Source organism: Cygnus olor, chromosome 2 (assembly GCF_009769625.2).
Source record: "Cygnus olor isolate bCygOlo1 chromosome 2, bCygOlo1.pri.v2, whole genome shotgun sequence".
NCBI classification, from domain to species: Eukaryota; Metazoa; Chordata; class Aves; order Anseriformes; family Anatidae; genus Cygnus; species Cygnus olor.
Window position 1 is genome coordinate 154,271,451 of NC_049170.1, and position 18,084 is coordinate 154,289,534.

General features: G+C 38.5%; 2 long non-coding RNA genes across 4 annotated transcripts in view; one reads left to right on the forward strand and one right to left on the reverse strand.

Moving 5' to 3' along the window:
* Window positions 1-18,084, reverse strand: part of LOC121064980 — a 582,402-nt gene that overhangs the window by 364,912 nt on the left and 199,406 nt on the right. The window lies entirely within an intron of this gene.
* LOC121064979 lies at window positions 1,090-8,168 on the forward strand. Of its 3 annotated transcripts, none has more exons than XR_005816850.1 (3): window positions 1,095-1,301; window positions 1,526-1,637; window positions 4,808-8,168. It is a non-coding gene; the product is annotated as an uncharacterized LOC121064979 (long non-coding RNA). The 3 variants fall into 3 exon arrangements; XR_005816849.1 differs by lacking the exon at window positions 4,808-8,168 and adding an exon at window positions 2,377-4,523 and having other exon boundaries at window positions 1,099-1,301; XR_005816848.1 differs by lacking the exon at window positions 4,808-8,168 and having other exon boundaries at window positions 1,090-1,301; window positions 1,526-4,523.

Below are 18,084 nucleotides of genomic sequence, written 5' to 3' on the forward strand. Positions count from 1 at the left end.
GTAGTGACAATCTCAGGACAGTGTTCAGACTTCTGCCTTGACTCTGATTTATTGGTTAAGACGTAACTGGAAAGTCTGCAGAGAATTTGAAGGAAGACTTGGTAGTATGGACATTTAACCCCTTTGCAGACCAAAATCACTTTTGCCAAACTCTATATAAATCTCTATATTTCTGACCCCATTTTACCTGGAACTGTGTCTGCTCATCATTGCTTAGGAATGAGCTAATGTATTTTCCAGCATAAGCAAACACAGTAGATCTCACTTTTGGTAACAGTCAGGTTTATTAAATTCATAACCCGGGCACAGAGCAGTCATTACATGCCCAGGAGCAAGAATTGTACTTTGCAAGCGTGGCACCTATTTCTGAAAAATACTAGTGTGGCATGTTGATTCCAGTTATTCTGGGAGAGGAGAGAATATGGAAGGAGAGCAAATAGCATGGAGGCAATGTGCCTGGGGAAATGTGGACTCTACATTCTGTCACAACACAGCATGGATGTTGTGTTTGCTTTTGTAGAGAGGTCTGCATGATATTTAAGCCATTTGTGCCAGAATGCAGCTCATATATTGCAAGATGTTGTGGCATATTGATCCTCCACACTTGAATAAATGACTAGCATGAGCTTTAAGGGCATAAGAATGGCCAAAGATGCAGGCTAGATATCTTAGAATTGTTTAAACAGTTCTTTCTGACTAACTTCACTAGAAAGACCATATATCCTTTAAATTTCAGTCCTTTATCATAGCACGTCAGCTATTTTTGCTGCACAGAGTGAAACAGATAAAGTGTTGCCTTCATCCTCAAAAGGAAAGCTTGGACTGCAATTCTCTTCACAGTGCAGAGGAATTTGAGCCCACCAGCCATTCCTTTCAACTTTGTTTCCTTTCAGGAGACAAGAAGTAATTCCCAGAAGGTCATAAACTTTATAACAGATATTGCAGTTTTAAATGCCTCAGATTAGATTGTGCACTGAATTACAGCTGGCAAGGTCATGGTGTTCCCATCTTGTAAAACTTTTGATTATTTTTTTTGTTCCTCCATCAGGAAGAAAACAAGATCTTTCAAGTTTCTCATGGAAGGGGTTGGGAAAGACTAGAACAAACACCCTTACATCATAGACGTAGTGTTTCAAGCTCTAAACCAAAGTATGAGGAAGGGCTGAATTCAACAAGATACCTGCACCCCCAGTGAATAGCTTAACTGAAAAAATGATGATAGTTCTGCAAGGAGTTTAATTTTTTCAAGTTGATCACTAGCAATTCCAGCTGGGTCCTGAGGATTTCTGCCTGATAACAAGGTTGTAAAGATGAGGAAATTCTGATTTCAGTGACCCATGTTATGATGAAAAAAGTTTTGCTGGGCTGTTCTAACCAAAACACAGTCAGCCCTGAAGCACTGCAGGAGAACAGATAAAATCTGGGAAAATAATGTCTCCTGTTCTCATAGATTTTCTCCGACATTTTACCAGCTGTTGGTTGTCTTAATCACTCCTTCTTTTCTTAATATATCTTTTCTTTTAAGATCTTTGGAAGTGCTGCTTTCTACATGACTAGGTTGAGCCTGAGACAGATGGAAAAACTGTGGGTGCTGAAAAGCAGTCTCTGTAGAGAAACCAGCAGTATATAAAAGTTGGGTAAGTAACTTCTGCTGTTGCCATTTTTTTTTTAACAATTGGAAAAATATACATAACAGACTTAGTGACTTACTGGTACTTAGCAGCAGAAGGAAGACAAAATGGACTAGCGAGGGACTAAATGAAGGGAAGTTTCCTGTCTATGTTGTTTGCAAGAATTTTGCAGTTATATATAACAGAAGAAAAGCAGTGAGTTGGAGAAAGGAATCTGCTATCCCCTCTATGATATTCGCATGGTTCATATTTCAAAATTTTCAAGTTAAGGTCAACTTTGAAACACATCTTACTTAAAATCTCAAATATTCTTTAGTGATACAAAATTAATTAAGCCAAAAATATTTCAGTGTTTCTTTTAATTTTACAAGACTATACTTTATTTCATACTTTCGATTCCATGCTAACTCTTGACATATATAATATACAAAAGCCCAGTTTTCTACTGGTATAACTCAGATTTATTTCATTGGCTTCAGTTAGGCAACGTGTATTTACATCAGTTGACAATATAGTCTAGGAATTACTATATAAATGAAGGAAATACTATATTGATGAAGAAATAATGTAGTGAAAATATCACTTATAACTATACTAAACAGACGAGTGGCAAAATAGAATAGGAAATTTCTTACTGTTTTCAGTAGAACAGTACATGTAAAGAAATGTGTCAGAGTAGGTGCAATATTGCATTAAAGTAAAATAAAAGTTTTTGTTATACAATGGGTTTAAGTTTATTTCGCAGCCTTGGATAAAGTTCCCACATTATTCTCATTGAAGCAGACATGAACTAAAGAAATACATTTTTGTGAGAGGTTGTGGATTTGAAGACCAAAGGAGAGAAGAGTCTGTTTCAGCCTGTCCTGAGATGTTGACACACCAGGGACCTGAAATTTCAGTGATGCTGGGAAGCAGCACTCTCTGCACTCCATAAGCTCTTGAATCATGGCTTCAGTCTGGTACATTGACACAGCTCAACCAGCACAGAGCAATGCAGACTGAGGAATCACCTTTTACTCCTGCTAGGGATTAGTCTGAGAATAATTATTCACAGGAATTGCCACAGAAGGACCTCCACTCTTGAGCAAGCTACTTTCACTCTTAAATCTGAGTTAGTAAATTTGTTGTGTTGGTTATAAAGATAATAGAAAAAAAAATTAAAAAAAGTGACGCAGTGTGGACGCAGCTGTATTAGGAGGAGTTTTCTGCTGTAACGTTCCCAGAGTAGTATGTAACTCTTAGGCCAAATTTCTCTCCCCTTTTTCACCAGCTCAGATCTGGATAAACTAAATGCATTAAGTGACTTGTTCCACATTTCAATTGGTGAGTTATGCAGCATTTGGCATCTTGTGTGAGAAATATCCTCCCATCTGTAATTGTTACCATCTGTTTGGTATTCAGGGTGTAAAAATGTAATGGAGATGAAGTCATATTTCATATTCTTTTCTCCATTTGGAGGTAAGAATGAAGCTATAACAGCCTGTAAATGCATCTGCTGGTGATAAGATAGTACAGCTGGAAATAGGATGCTAGATTCTGCACGGTTCAGAAAGCTTGTGTGTAGAAGCTGTTATACAGTGTGTGCTGCTCTGCTGTGATCCCATGAGATGATTGATGTATCATATAAATAGGGTGACGGAAAAGTGTTTTTGCTGGTGTGATGGGAATAGAAAGTGCAAAATGTCAAAATTGCCTTGAAAATAACCATTTAAATTTATGTAAATTGCTTAATTAATTGACCTCATTTGGGCTTGCAGATTTCCTTTGCATTTTCCTTTGTGAATTAGTTATTTTTCATTGTACACTGAGACAATATTCCAAGGCTAATTAAACCCTTTAAAGCTATAGGTTAATATCCAATTCTTATATAAACACATTTATAAACATTAATCAGATCCAAATTACTCATTTTATAAATACTGTTTTATTCATTTGCAGCTAATAGATGTGCTGCCTTGATTTATTCTGCTTTGGGCTCAAGGAGTCCATGCTATTCTGTAAATGTTATTTCTTTAAATGGTATCATGCTGTTTACTGTTGCACGTATTTCCAAGTGTGTCTGCTGTTTTACGATTTCATGGAGGTTATTGGCTAAGAGTTTATTTGGGGTACAGACCAAACTCAAAAATCTTCTGAGTCTTGAATCATGTTGATGACAGTAGTCAATAAAAAGATGGTCTAGGGAGATTCTCTGTCAGAGAGGTAAGTCAAGATGAACAACTTACCACAAAGTAACATACATATTGAAGTTAATAATGAATTTCTGGCAACTCAGCTCTCCCCCTGCATGAAACATAAAGTAATTCAACTTTCAGTGAAAGAGAATAAGAGAATGCAACAAAACTTGAAATTTAACATTCTTTCCACATTTTTCTGTTAGCGTTAGCATTCTAGCACTGAATATATATGTATATATATATATATTATTTTTTTTACATAAGTAGCCCACCCCTCTTGGATTTTTTTTCTGATTCTTGTCAAACAATTGCAAATACGTGGGAAAGACTGAAATGTATTTTTCTTAAGTATGCAAAATCCATTTCCTGTACCTTATTTGGATGAATGTTGAATAAATGTAGCTTTACAAATGATTAACTCTATGGAGGGAAGGTGGAGGTGAACTGTGGATATTCATTCGTGGAACATATGGTGGTGGTTCAACCATACGATAATCCAACTTCTTGCTAGAGCAGCTGTAAGTAAATTTTGACCATTTGAATTGGTGTCATGCTTTTGCATTCCATTTTTATTTGCATTACAAGAGTTGACAGAAGCTTTGGTCCAGCTCTTGTCCTGGTATCCTACATGCTATGCAAATGCAGAATGGGAATCTTTCCTGTTATGAAGAATAACTTTATTTTGCTTTCTGCATTCATTGAATAGACAACAGTTGGAGAAAAAAAAAAAAAAAGACATTCAAAAAAGCTGAGTCCTGGCCGACTGTCATACCTAAAATCTGCAGCAGAGCTAAGTTTAACGCTAAGGTATTATCATTCCCAATGTGGACCCATGTTTCCAAATGCTACAGCAGCATATTGACTTGCATTTTCATAGCAGATTAATTATTTTTTATCGGACTATAGTTGCTGAGTGACCCTTTCTGTTAGAATCTATGGGTGCTAGTAGCATCCCTCACCTCAGATATCTTCTACATGCTTCTCACCTTCTTTTGTCAGGTCACTACTAGGGAGGTTGACGAGACTTAGCCAACTGTTGACTCCTGTGCTGGATTTATCCCACCAATTTTCTGCTGTGCTATCATATTCCATGGGAAACACAGCCTGTTTCTGCTCTATCTGACAATTTTTGTTATCAAAATGATTTGAATGTGATGTCATAGCAAGTGCTGTAGTACAATACTGACATGTTCTCTATATTATTTTTAATTTCATTAACTCAAGAAAAATAATTCACTTTGACTGGCATGATTTTTTTTCCTCCAAACTCACAGAGCTTATCACTCATTGATCTGCTATCCTATACATATTTTGTATTTTGTTTATTTATTTTGTTTAGGGTACTCATTCTGTTATTTAGAAGGATTGAAAATTAACCTTACCAAGGAAGTAATTACGAAGGTCAAATGCCAAAAGACTGATACCGAATCTAAGTTGGAAGTTGTCCATAAAATTTTCTAAGCTTCCTGTATTTCTGTGAATTTATTAGCTAATTCAGCTGAATCTGAATGCAAATCACCTGAACAGCTGATATAACAGCTGAATAACTTTAATCAAAATTTAGAGTTTTCACTTGTTTGGTTTTGTTTGATTTTATTCCAACTCCATATTCTATTTTATTGTTAAAGAGACTTAAGTCCTCATTAATGGCCATGTCTTTCCTCCCCTCCTTCAATCTCCCTCTCTCCCCCCACATATATATATACACACACATATACATTTATATCTCTAATACATATTTTGAAGAAAGAAGGGCTGAAACTCTATTATGGCTGCAGAGCTATCTAAGGCTTGTTTACAGCTTCCTAGACAGCTGTGTACAGATAACTAAGCAAAGCACGAAAATCGAAGGAGACACGTCAGGCAAAGGGACCATTCTGTTCCACTTTGAGTTTTATCCTCCACTTCATAGCTAAGTGAACTTGTCTCAGGGGATAGTCTTGAATTTGTGGGCTTAAACTTATTTATTGTGAAAAGACAAGCAAAAGCAAAAAGTTACCTGCAACAGTCCTCTTAAAAAATAAAGACCTAATTACATACAAGCAAAGAAAATACAGCTGAGACTATGTGAAACAGAGGATTTCTGTGCCAGATGGTTTGAAAGACACTTCATTGTTACTCTTGGTTTATGTTTTGTAGGCTCATACTCAAGGGTTTTGGATCTTATCTCCATTCTGAAAGGACTAAAAAATATATCTTGTCTGAAACTCCTGAATTTGGCTTTCCTAAGTCTTTGTAACCACAAAATCAACTGTCTAGTGTGACTTCCAGATGACATTGAAAAACCCTTCCTGGCAAAAGCATTCCTGGAAAAGCTTCAGCCAAAACCTGGCATAGGATTATGCCCAGAATATGGACTCAGGTTTGCTGAAATGCAGCCAGAATTTGGATCAAGATTGCTGAAAGCTTTGAAAATTATTTCTAGTTTGTTAGGAAAATGTTGCCCAGCTGTAGTCATTACAGATGCATTGTAGCAATTATTATATCCAGTGAAGTAGTGTCCTGGGGATATGGAAAGGATGGAGGGTACCTTTTCATCTTGTATACAACAGCAGGATGGGAATCCAAACTCTATTTAGCAGAGTACTAATGAAAGGGACTTACTATTTTCTCAGCCAGAACAGAGGCCCAAAGAAAGCCTTCTTGCTGGTTCAACAGCTGGTTCCCTGAGATATTTTCTCCAGACAGGTTGCATTTGTATCCAGTGCAACAAAACCACTCATGTGGCAAATATGTCTTAGAGGGTAAGGAGGCCTGTGTTTTTAAAGGAAATGAGAATACTTTTGTTTAGTAATTGTAGCCTGTATCACTGCATTTTTCTTATTTCATTCTCTATTGTGCAATATTTATCAAGTTTTCATCATACATCATTACAAAATAAGATGTGAGCAAATTATTATTATTGTTGTGTATCTGTGCTCAAAAGTTGTTTTGTATTTATTTATTTATTTTTTAGGGTTTGAAAGAAATCTCCATATAATTTATAAATCCTTGATTTTCTACAGTATTTTCCATGGCATGTTGAGGTGGAATCATAGCAATGCTGGTTGTAAGAAATATCTGGAGCCAGGATTATCATTAACATCAGGATCTGTGGATCAGGCTATGAGGGCTTGACACGCTAAAATGTGAAACTCTCCATGGACAGGGTAGCTACAGATAAGCTATGTACTGCCTTCCTAGTGATGTTATTTATCTTAGTGTCCAATCTGAATCTCTCATGCCAGGCTGCTGACTCTTGTTACATATCGTGCCACAGAGTAGGACAGGTTGGCTCCATCATGCCTGCAGTTTTCTACCATATCAATCCTAGCGTATGCTAGTCATATTCCAACCATTATTATTGCATCTTTTGGTTAAAACTTTCCTACACTACACCACTGTACTCTGTTTCTTTCTTTGTTTTTGTTTATGACCTTTTCATTCGGTGAAGGGAGAAAAAAATGGAAGATGCAAGAAAAAAATTAAGAAAATGTTGGAATTTCCTTTAAAAAACAAGGTGACTAAATTCTGAATGCTCAAAACAAACAAACAAACAAAAACTCCCAACCATTTACTTTTGAACATCAGTTTCATCTTGCTACCAAAATTCCTTAAGTAATCGAACAGTGTGCCTTGACTGTTTTTTGAACAGAATTTATGCTTATGTTTATTTGACAGATCCAAATAAATACAAATAACATTAAATTCTGCATACAGAGGCTGAGTGCAAGGAAAAGTTTCCCAGAAATGAAATAAGTTTATTTGGGACTGCTCATAACATAGTTTGGGTCAATTAAAGTTTGACTACACAAAGGCATGAATTCACTCTTCCATTTCTACACAGAGCAAAGACAGATGTCTTAAAAGGTTGTTTCCAGCATGGACTACTTCAGGAAATACACGATACATATCAACTGATACATACCAAGCTGCTTGTGTTCTGAAAGATTATTATATCACAAATGTAGTATTTATCTTACCAGTATTAGTATGTGAAGAAATTAGTATTTTTGTGTTAGTAGCCATGAAAAAGCACTAAGGTAGATATTTTTTCAGCTGATTATACCCTGAAAGAAGCTTGTGTCAAGATTCCCTCTGGTAACCCCATAACTAAAGGGCCTTATGTTAACCACTTTTCCTATTCACAACCATAAGACAATAATTTCCCTCTGGACCAGACTGCTCTAAAGAAGAGAAAGAAAATACACTGTTTCACTTGATCTTTTTCCATCAGACAGGAATCAGGCAGCCAAAGGGGAAAGTGTGAAACCTCCCGGTCTGGATTTTCAAGTGCTATTTGTTGATGAGACCAACAGAGCTATGTGCCTGTGCCAGCTGCATTTCTCTTTGTGTGGTCTCCCATGAAAGGTAACTGTGTAAAGTCAAAAACAAGCAAAGGGAAGGAAAACAAAACAATTGAAAAATTATTACTGCGAGAGAAAGGAACTTCTAGGAATTTTTATTATTTTATCTTTTTCTTTTCATTCAAAATTAGAGTGAAACAAATACCTTATAAATTTCTTGAAAAATAAAGTGGGAAAATATCTTTGAAATTCTAAAACATCTCAATGCATTGATTTTTAGTTTGTGTATTTCAATCACAGTCACTTCTTTCCATGGTATATTGTTCTATATGATGATGCAACTGACTTCTGGAGTGCACCCTCAGCAAGTCTCCTGAGTCTCCAAGCTGTGTGGTGCAGTTGACACACTAGAGGGAAGGGATATCATCCAGAGGGACCTTGACAAGCTTGAGAGGTGGGCCTGTGTGAACCTCACGAGGTTCAACAAGTCCAAGAGCAAGGTGCTGCACCTGTGTCAAGGCAATCCCAAACATGATGTCCTGGTTTCAGTTAGGAGGAGTTAATTTTCCTCCTAGTAGCTGGCGGGGTGCTACGTTTTGGATTAGAATGAGAAGAGTGCTGATAACATGCTGATGTTTTAATTGTTGTAGAGCAGTGCTAACACCAAGCCAAGGACTTTTCAGCCTCTCTCTGTCCTGCTAGCGAGCAGGCTAGGGATGCAGCAGGAGCTGGGAGGGGACAGACCCAGGACAGCTGACCCAAACTGGCCAAAGGGGTATTCCATACCATCTGACGTCATGCTGAACAATATATAGGGGTGGCTAGCCGGGGTGGAGGGGGGGCGGCTGCTCGGGGATAGGCTGGGCATCGGTCAACGGGTGGTGAGCAATTGCATTGTGCATCACTTATTTCGTACACATTATTACTATTAATACTATTATTATTATTATTATTGTTGTTATTCTTTTCCCTGTCTTAATAAACTGTCTTTATCTCAACTCACAGACTTCACTTTCCCGTTTCTCTCCCCCATTCCAGAGAGGGAGGGGGGAGGGTGAGCGAACGGCTGTGTGGTGTTTGACTGCCAGCCGGGCTAAACCACAACACATGAGTACAGACTGGGGGAAGAACTCATTGAGAACAACCCTGCAGAGAAGGATTTGGGGGTATTGGACATGAACCAGTAATGCCTGCTTGCAGCCCAGAAAGCCAATAGGATCCCAGGCTGCATCAAAAGAGGTTTGGCAAATGGTAGAGGGAGGTGTTTGTCCCCCTCTACTCTGTTCTTGTGAGACACCACCTGGAGTACTGCATCCACCTCTGGGGTCCCCAGCAGAAGAAAGACATACATAGACTTGTTAGAGCAGGTCCAGAGGAGGGACACGAGGATGATCAGGGGGCTGGAGCACCCCTTCTATGAAGACAGGCAGAATTGGAGTTGTTCAGCCTAGAGAAGAATATGCTCTCTGGAGACCTTATGTCAGCCTTGCAATATTTAAAAGGGTCTCATAAGAGAGATGGAGAGAGACATTTTACAAGGGCATGTAGTGATATGGCAAGGGATAATGGTTTTAAATTAAAAGAGGGGAGATTTAGGCTAGATATAAGGAAGAAATTCTTCATTATGAGGGTGTTGAGGCACATTCCAGTACTTCCAGGTTGCCCAGAGAAGTTCTGAATGACTCCTCCCTGAAAGACTTCCAGGTCACGTTGGATGGGGCTTTGGGCAACCTGATCTAGTGAAAGATGTCCCTGCCTATGGCAGGGGATTGGACTAGATGATCTTTAAAGGTTTCTTTCAACCCAGACCATTCTATGATTCTATAATTCCACATATTATTATGGAATAAAATTATAAAATCATGAAGTAATCTTTCTGTATATCATAAAACAGTTTTCTTGTTTTTAGCCTGCAGGATTGTGAGTTCAATAGTGTTGACAAGAAGCTATGCATTGTTCCCTGTGTATCTTTTTTTTTTTTTTTTTCATTTTCTAAGTGATTTTTTTTTCCCTTCCTTCTGGCCTTCTGGTTGCAAGAAAAAATAATGCACTGGAGTAAAATGTGGCGGTAGTCACAATTTGGTGAATAATATTAGGAGAGAGCAGTCAGGGTTCAGTTGGAGAAGATGTCAGAATCCATCACTCAGAAGAAAGAGATAAATCTCACAGAGAAAATGTATCCATTCAACAGTATTTAATGGAAGGTTATACATCAGAAAGCAAATTGATCTTTTTTTGCTGTATTGGAAAAAGTGATTGTATGCTATCACGTGATACCTTTGAAGATCTAATTCCTAAGCTTTTTTGGTAGTCTGAGGAAAATCAAATGGCAGGAAGTACACCTCCCTTATTATGATGTATTATTGGCAATCTGTGATAACCCTATTATTCCAGGAGTGCATCGATTTACAGCACTACATAAAAAAAAAAACAAAAAAAAAAAAACATAAAAACAGCACAGGCAATGCATGTTCAAGTATTTTCCTTATTTAAGTTACCTCATTTCCTTCCCTTCATCTGCTGCTCTTCAGTTACTCCCTTCCCACGGCACCCCAACTTAGGTTACAGTCTTGGACTGTAAATCCCTTTAGATCACAAGGAAACTCAGCATTTCTGCACTTCACTGGAAAGTTGGTTTACACAGCTGCCTCTGAAGAAGAATGGCCCAGGAGCACTCTTCATTCCTAACAGCAGCACTGCTCCTTCACCCCAAGAGCATCTTTTGAGACCTCAAGATGAATGCAGGTGCAGACAATGGGAGATAATTACAGGCTTCAGTGACAGTCGCAGGTGCACAGGAAGAGGTTGCAGGGCTCCTTGGGGAAGCAGAGGTTCCTCCTTTGGTTTCCTTGGGGAAGTGGAGGTGCCTACCTTTGTTTTCCATTCCTCTCCATCACCCACTCCACAATTTCTGATTCCTTTGTGAAAGACTTAGAGCCATATTCAGATGATGTTTGGAAGAACTATGAAATAAGACATCTCTGCAGAATGATTTGGCACGGGTTTTGGGTACAGAACACAAGAAGGGGGGAAAGATCTGGTATTATCTATATCAGCACAGCTTCCTCTGAAAGCACTAGCAGCAGTGTATGCATGTAGGTGTTGACCTCAAGGCAACAAAGGCAAATTAAACTAATTCCAAAAGAAATTTCTTGAGTTCGTTAAAAAGCAGAGCCCAGAGCCCATTGGTTTCTTAAAACATTGGTATCCTTCTGCTGAGCTAAAATTTAACAATACATGCAAATGAACCTAACCCTACTAAGGTTGAGGCTGTTACAGGTACAGTCTCAGATTTCTTTTCTCTTTTTACTTGTATGTCATTAACATATGCCTAGGGCATGTTTAAAGTGAATGTAAAACTATGATTCCTACCAGAGAGAAGAAAAGAAGTTCAAAGCAAATTGAGGTGGCTAGAGCTTGCAATCATGAAATTACATTGTTAGGGAAATTGTAGCATACATAGGAATTTGTTCTTAGAGAGAAATCAAGAGATCTGATAATTTCATTTCAATGTCATGTTATGAATAGATGAAAATGTCTTGCATACGTGTAACTGTTTCAGTATTTTTGAATAGATTAGGGTGTCATGGCCTTTTCAAAACAGCCTGCCTGCAAGCATTAACACATAAGTTTTATCATTACTGAGATTACGAAGAGATCTTCCACTATTCTGTGGTATTTCATACTACTCCCCATCCTTTTTTTCTACTTCTCCCCAAATCCTTTCTTCCTGGGAGAAAGCAGCTGCAATTAGTCAGAGTAATAATTTATTGTGGGCATCAATTAAAATCAGGATAACATGAATTGTAGTTTGCATGTTGCTATAACTGATAATTAAGTTGCAGAAAATGACAATCCAAGGTTTGAAACTAAAATAAGCATAACCTGTACATTTAATTTGTTTGGTTTGGTGTGGTGTTTTTGTTTTGGGTGTTGTTATTAGACATTATATAAAGTACGTGGTCCCTTTTAGGAACAATCAGTTCCCCTCTTTCTTGCTCCCCAGAATTAGCAAAGCAAGAAGACAAATTAACCCTTGTCTGCTGACTTCCAGTCTGGTTCCAGACCTAGTTTTGGGAAAACGCTAATAAAACGTAATTATTCTCTTATGCCAAATGCTAAACCACTTCTGTGTTGAGCTGACAATGAGTTCACGCAAAGTATTTTAGGAGGCATTGACAGAAGGACTTTTCTTACTAATACCAGTAAAGTTACAAAGACATGAAAAAAGCTAAGATATTAGCTTGTTGAGTGTTATTGTGGGGAGGACTGAAGGGGTAGGGGTGGTTTTTTGGTTTATTTTGATTTTTTTTTTTTTCCTGGTTAGAATAAGTTGCAAATATTCAGAAAAGTGAAATTCTGTGATTAGTCACTTACCATCAGGTTTAAGAAAAATCTGAATAGTTAAATCAAGGTTTTAATATGCACCAAACAATTTTGGGGCACATCCCTTTTAGGGATCACCAGTTCCCATGGTATCTATGTGGTGGACATTCAATGAATACAATATTCACTGTAAATGCGTTTTAAGAAAACAAGATTGGAAAAAGTAGAAAACAATAATTTCTCTTAAAAGTCCTGGATGAACTTGAGACACCTCTTGCTGAAAATGCTGATAAGTGGTCTTGTTATTTTCAGAAACAACTTTCTAAGATGCACTTTCACTTTAGTTGTAGCTGTCAGCTTGATTGTGCAACTGAAAAAGAAATTGTCATGCTGCTTTCCCCTGCACCCAGGATGGAAGCAATAATCAAAAAATATAAGAAAATAATTTAATTTATTTTGCTAGCACCATGTATTTCAGCTCTTAAGGAACTTGTGGTTCTCTTGGTAATAATCAAATCATAGGTCTCAACATATCAATTTAATCAAATTAGGTAACAAATATTGTAAAGCATGCTACAGAAAGTAATGTTAGACTGTATGCTGTTTCATTCATACAGAAATAACTCCTTAACAAAGCCATTGATAGACAGGCAAACAGTTAATGATAATTAAATTATAATAATTAGTCACAAGGTTGCCACTAAAATCTTACAGAAATGGTGAGAGAGAACATAAATTTAACTGATAGTCTGAATTGTCAGTTTTGAAGGACGTTGAAGTTATTATAACCCTTAGAAAAAAAAAAAAAAAAGCTCAATAAAGTAACGTGAGGAACTGAATACCAAGAAGACTATTCTACTATACTGTAAATTTGTTGGTTTCTATTGATACTTCTATTTCTATTGATACTTCTACAATCTTCTAGCAATAACAGGAAAATAATGTTGTTAAAAGATATGGGATTTGACATTTATTTTAAAAAGCCAGAAGCAAACATCTTTGTACCCTACCTTGTAATACAAATAATTTAGTTCTGATTTTCTTTTACCTTAAGTAATCTGTTTTTCGTATTCCTATCTTGCATCCTTTAAAAAAAAATAAATAAATAAAAGAAAGATGCTGGTATACTAGTATTATATATTACTGACTCTAAACTATCTGTTCTATCTATCAGTACCATTTGACAAAAACAAATCAACTTTTTGTCATAAATTCACAACATAGATGTACAACAATATAGTTCATCATTCATCTTGTACAACATAGATGAAACAAAATAGTTTATTTTTTAAATTTTAACAGGGGATAGGACAGTAAGTTTATTAACTTGGTCATCTTCTGTGATGTGGCAGTCTTCTATCTTCAATAGAATTTGTGTCCTTTTTCAGTTTCTCTTCATGGTGTGTGATGAGAAATAGGATGAATTGGAAATGGAAAGTGAACAGCATCCATGAAAAGATTTTGACAGAAATATTTTGATCCTGAAGAGTCGCTCAGATTCAATAATATAATATAAAATATAAAATGTGATTTCAATAATAAGAAAAATACTTTTATTAAAAAAAAAGTCTTCGTGAAGTAGATTCAGTAGAAAGTTGTCATCAAAGTTTATATTCTATATGTTCTGATGGGCACTGGTATGATATAAAGTCACTGAAGCTGGATGACTGAGTTTAATGTGTCCTTCTGGCATAGAGGTGCTTCTCTCCAATGGAACTACGGGCTCACACTTGTTCCAGTGTCTACTAGGCTACATCTGTGTTAAGTTCATGTGCTGGTCAATCACATCTTCAGCTCACCAGGTTTACTGGCTGAAGCTAATAAGGTAATGCTTGTGACTCCTGTTCACCACTGGCTTCTGCTAGTCGTATCACGGAATCACAGAATGGCTGAGATTATTTTTCAAGATGTTAAACAGGACTGGAGTTGAACCCTGGGGTACACTGCTAGACATTAGCCTCTAACTTGACTTTTCAACACTAATCACCACCCTCTAGGGTCAGCCATTCAACTAGTTTTCAATCTACATCACTGTCTGTCCACCCAGACCACATACCAACCGCTTCTCCACAAGGATCTTATGGGAGAGAGTGTGAAAAGAAAACAATATCCACCACTGTGCTCTCACCTGCCAGGCCAGTCATTTCATCTTAGAAGCTTATCAAGCTGGTCAAGAATGACTTTCCCTTATTGAAACTGTGCTCTCTACTCATTTTGATTTTCTTGTCTTTCATGTACCTGGAAATGGTTTTTCACCTCCACCTCAGGGACTGAGGAGAGGCTGAGTAGCTATTGTAGTTTAGCCCCAGCAGGCAGTTCAGCACCATGCAGCCGCTCACTCACCCTCCCCTTGTGGGATGGGGGAGGGAATTGGAAATGTAAAAGTGCGAGAACTCATGGGTTGAGCTAAAGACAGTTTACTAGGTAAAGCAAAAACTGTGTGCAAGCAAAGGAAAATAAGGAATTCATTTACTACTTCCAATTGGCAGGTAGGTGTTCAACCAATTCCAGGAAAGCAGGCCTCATCATATGTGATGTTCTCTGGGGAAGACCAACACCATCATTCTGAAAGTCCTCCCTTCCTCCTTCTTTATCCCAGCTCTTATTGTTCAGCATGATGCCATACGGTATGGAATATTCCTTTGGTCCATCTGGGTCAGCTGTCCTGACTGTGTCCCCTCCCAGCTTCCCTCCCAGCTTCCTGTACACCCCCAGCCTCCACGGCAGGGCAGCACAAGAAGTGGAAAAGTCCTTGGCTCTGTGTAAGCACTACTTTGCAACTACTAAAAGCATCTATTTATTTATCTATAATTTTTTTTTTTCATCAAAAATCCCAAACACAACGTCATATGAGCCTATAGAAAGAAAATTGACTCTGCCACAGCCCAGACCATAACCTGGCCTGTAGTTCTGTTGGTCCTCCCTATGGCCTTTCTCAATGATAGGTTTGACATTTGCTTTCCTCTAATCTTTGTGCAGGTCTCCCAGTCACCATGGTGGATCAAAAATTTTCAAGAGTGGCCTTGCAAAGATATCTGCCATCTTCCTCAGCACTTGTGGGTGCAACCCATTAAGGCCCATGGACCAATGCCAACTATGCCAACTATGTTTAAGTGTTCCCTGACCTGATACTCTTCCACCAAAGACACATCTTCCTTGCTCCATTCTTTCTCCTTGGTATCTGGGACCTGGGATTCCTGAAGCATGATGGCTTTGCCAGAAAAGACTGAGGCAAAGAATGCATTCAGTACATCAGCTTTTTCACTCTTCCTTTTAACAAGGTTCCCTGTTTCATTCAGCAGTAGGCCTGCATTTTACCTAGTCTTCCTTTTGTCACTGATGTACTTACAGAAGCCCTCCTTGTTGCCTTTGACTTCCTTAGCTGTATTCAGTTTCATTTGGACTTTAGGCACAAACTGTATCCATGGTGGTAACAACCAACAATATTGCTAGCTCAATCTTCCTCAACTATCCAATGACCAAAATGACATATACGTTAATATACATTTTCTGCATGAAGGGATTTATAAGTATATGAATTTAAATGTTATCACTCAATCACAGCACTTGATGGACTATAATGGATATTAATGTTTTGTTGGGCATGTGGATCATGGACAAGTCACCAGATTTCCCTGTCTCTGCCTTGAGCAAAGTTGGCATCCCCTTCCCTTTCAGACAGGAACACCCACAGTGTCAGGACAATAAGAGTTCATGGCAAATATCAGAAACCCCTTCATGTTCCAAGTCATGTATCCCACCTGGAAAACACTGGCTCACACCCTCCAGCTGGGATCTTCATGAAAAAAAAAAAAATTAAAATAATCACTTGCACAGCAGTGTCCCAAAGGTCATATGCATTGTCACAGTCTGCTGCATGTTACAGAACATTTGCTAGCCCAGCAGGAGCCATGCCATCAAAACTGGTGAACAGGACACTTCAGGCCAGCTTTGTCTAATTCAGTGCTGTTCCAGACAGCAGTCCCAGCTCCCATGAGGGTAGTGCAGGCTTTAGTATACTTATTTTTTACTCACTAGAAACCAATGTAAACTGTGCACTCACGTCAGAAGGACTGGGCTTATACCATGTTTTCTCCCGTAGAACACCCTAAAACAAACCTCTTACCTTCTTTCCAACCTTCACAGTTTCTGGGCTAATGAACTCAGTATGTGCCTGCAGATATTTTGATACCAGGCTTGCTCAGCAAGTTTTCCCTACAAAGCTCCAATATATTCTTTTGAAGAATGGGTATGCTGTAGTCATGTTATCTTATTTCCTGCACTTGTTACCTACCAAACTCTCTCTTAACTTTCTTTGTTTTTTCTCTGTGTTGCTCCCTTTACTCTTACTTCTTTTTTTTGCCTACAGAATTCCCTTGTTACTGACTTCATATTCAAGCTTTATCTTCACTGGGCAGTTGATCACATACTGGCAAAGATGTTACCCAGGGGATGAATGGCCACACATCCTAGAAAATCCTTATAAAATAAAAGACTGACAGTTTAACTGCTTAAATATATTTGTTTCCTCAGAAGCATTACAAGATAAGCTCTACAACAGCAAGACGTGCAAGAAGGAAGTGGAAAACAGAATCACAGCATCACAGGCTTGTTGAGGTTGGAAGGGACCCCTGGAGGTCATATGGTCTAACATCCCATCTCAAGCAGAGCCACCCAGAACATCTTGCCCAGGGCTGTTTCCAGACAGTTTTTGAATATCTCAAAGAAGGGAGACTTTTTCCACAACCTCTCTGGGCAACCTGTTCCATTGCTCTGTCACCTACACAGTATAAATGTTCTTCATGATGTTCAGATGGAGCCTATTGTGTCTTTTCATTGTTCTCAGAAATACCAGCCACAAACCATCCAAAACAGAGCAGAAAAGGTCTGGGACCTGTCTGTAGGGACACACTGGTGTTTAAAAAGTCACCCTATGTATCATCCCAGGAGAGGGAAAAAAAAGTCAATGTTGTATCTAGATACCAACTACAACAGGGCAGGATGTTGTGCTGGTTGCATCTACCCAGGAGCTAGCTGTGAATCTCAAGCTATGGACAATATCCAAGCTATGTCCCTCTTTCCCTGTCAAGAAAACAGAAAGTTGACTTGGTCCCAACTTAGCACAGGACATGAACAAATTCGTGTAGCTTGGATGATCACGGGGAGCCTGGACCGGAGTGCAGTCTCAGTCTTGAAGATCACAATGGTGTGGACAGCCTTCTGGATATAATTTAGATATGTCATAAACCAGATGAGACTTTAATGGGAATAATGCCCAGGCCACCTGTGATGGATTAGCTACTTTCCTGGCTAGCTCTTACAGACCAGGTCTGCACTGATGGATCATAGCCAGCAGGCATGAGATGCTGGGTTTGTTTCAGTGTGACAGTGCTTATAATGAGGATTGGCTCCAACGAAGGGGTTAGAAGGGCAAGAAAAGACATAAATCTGGATGATGAGAGTAGTTTGAATGAACAAAAGGACGTGTTGGAGAAAGGGTCCAAGGACCAGTGCCTATAGCATATGGCTGTTGGTGTGCTGGAGAAATGGGCCAACCCCCTCTGGCTGTGGTGCTTGTTTGAGACTTGTGCTGGCCTGAAATCCTGTGGCTGCCAAGATCAGCTCAGTGCTGTGTTTCCTTCAGTCTGCTGATTTGGGCTGCAG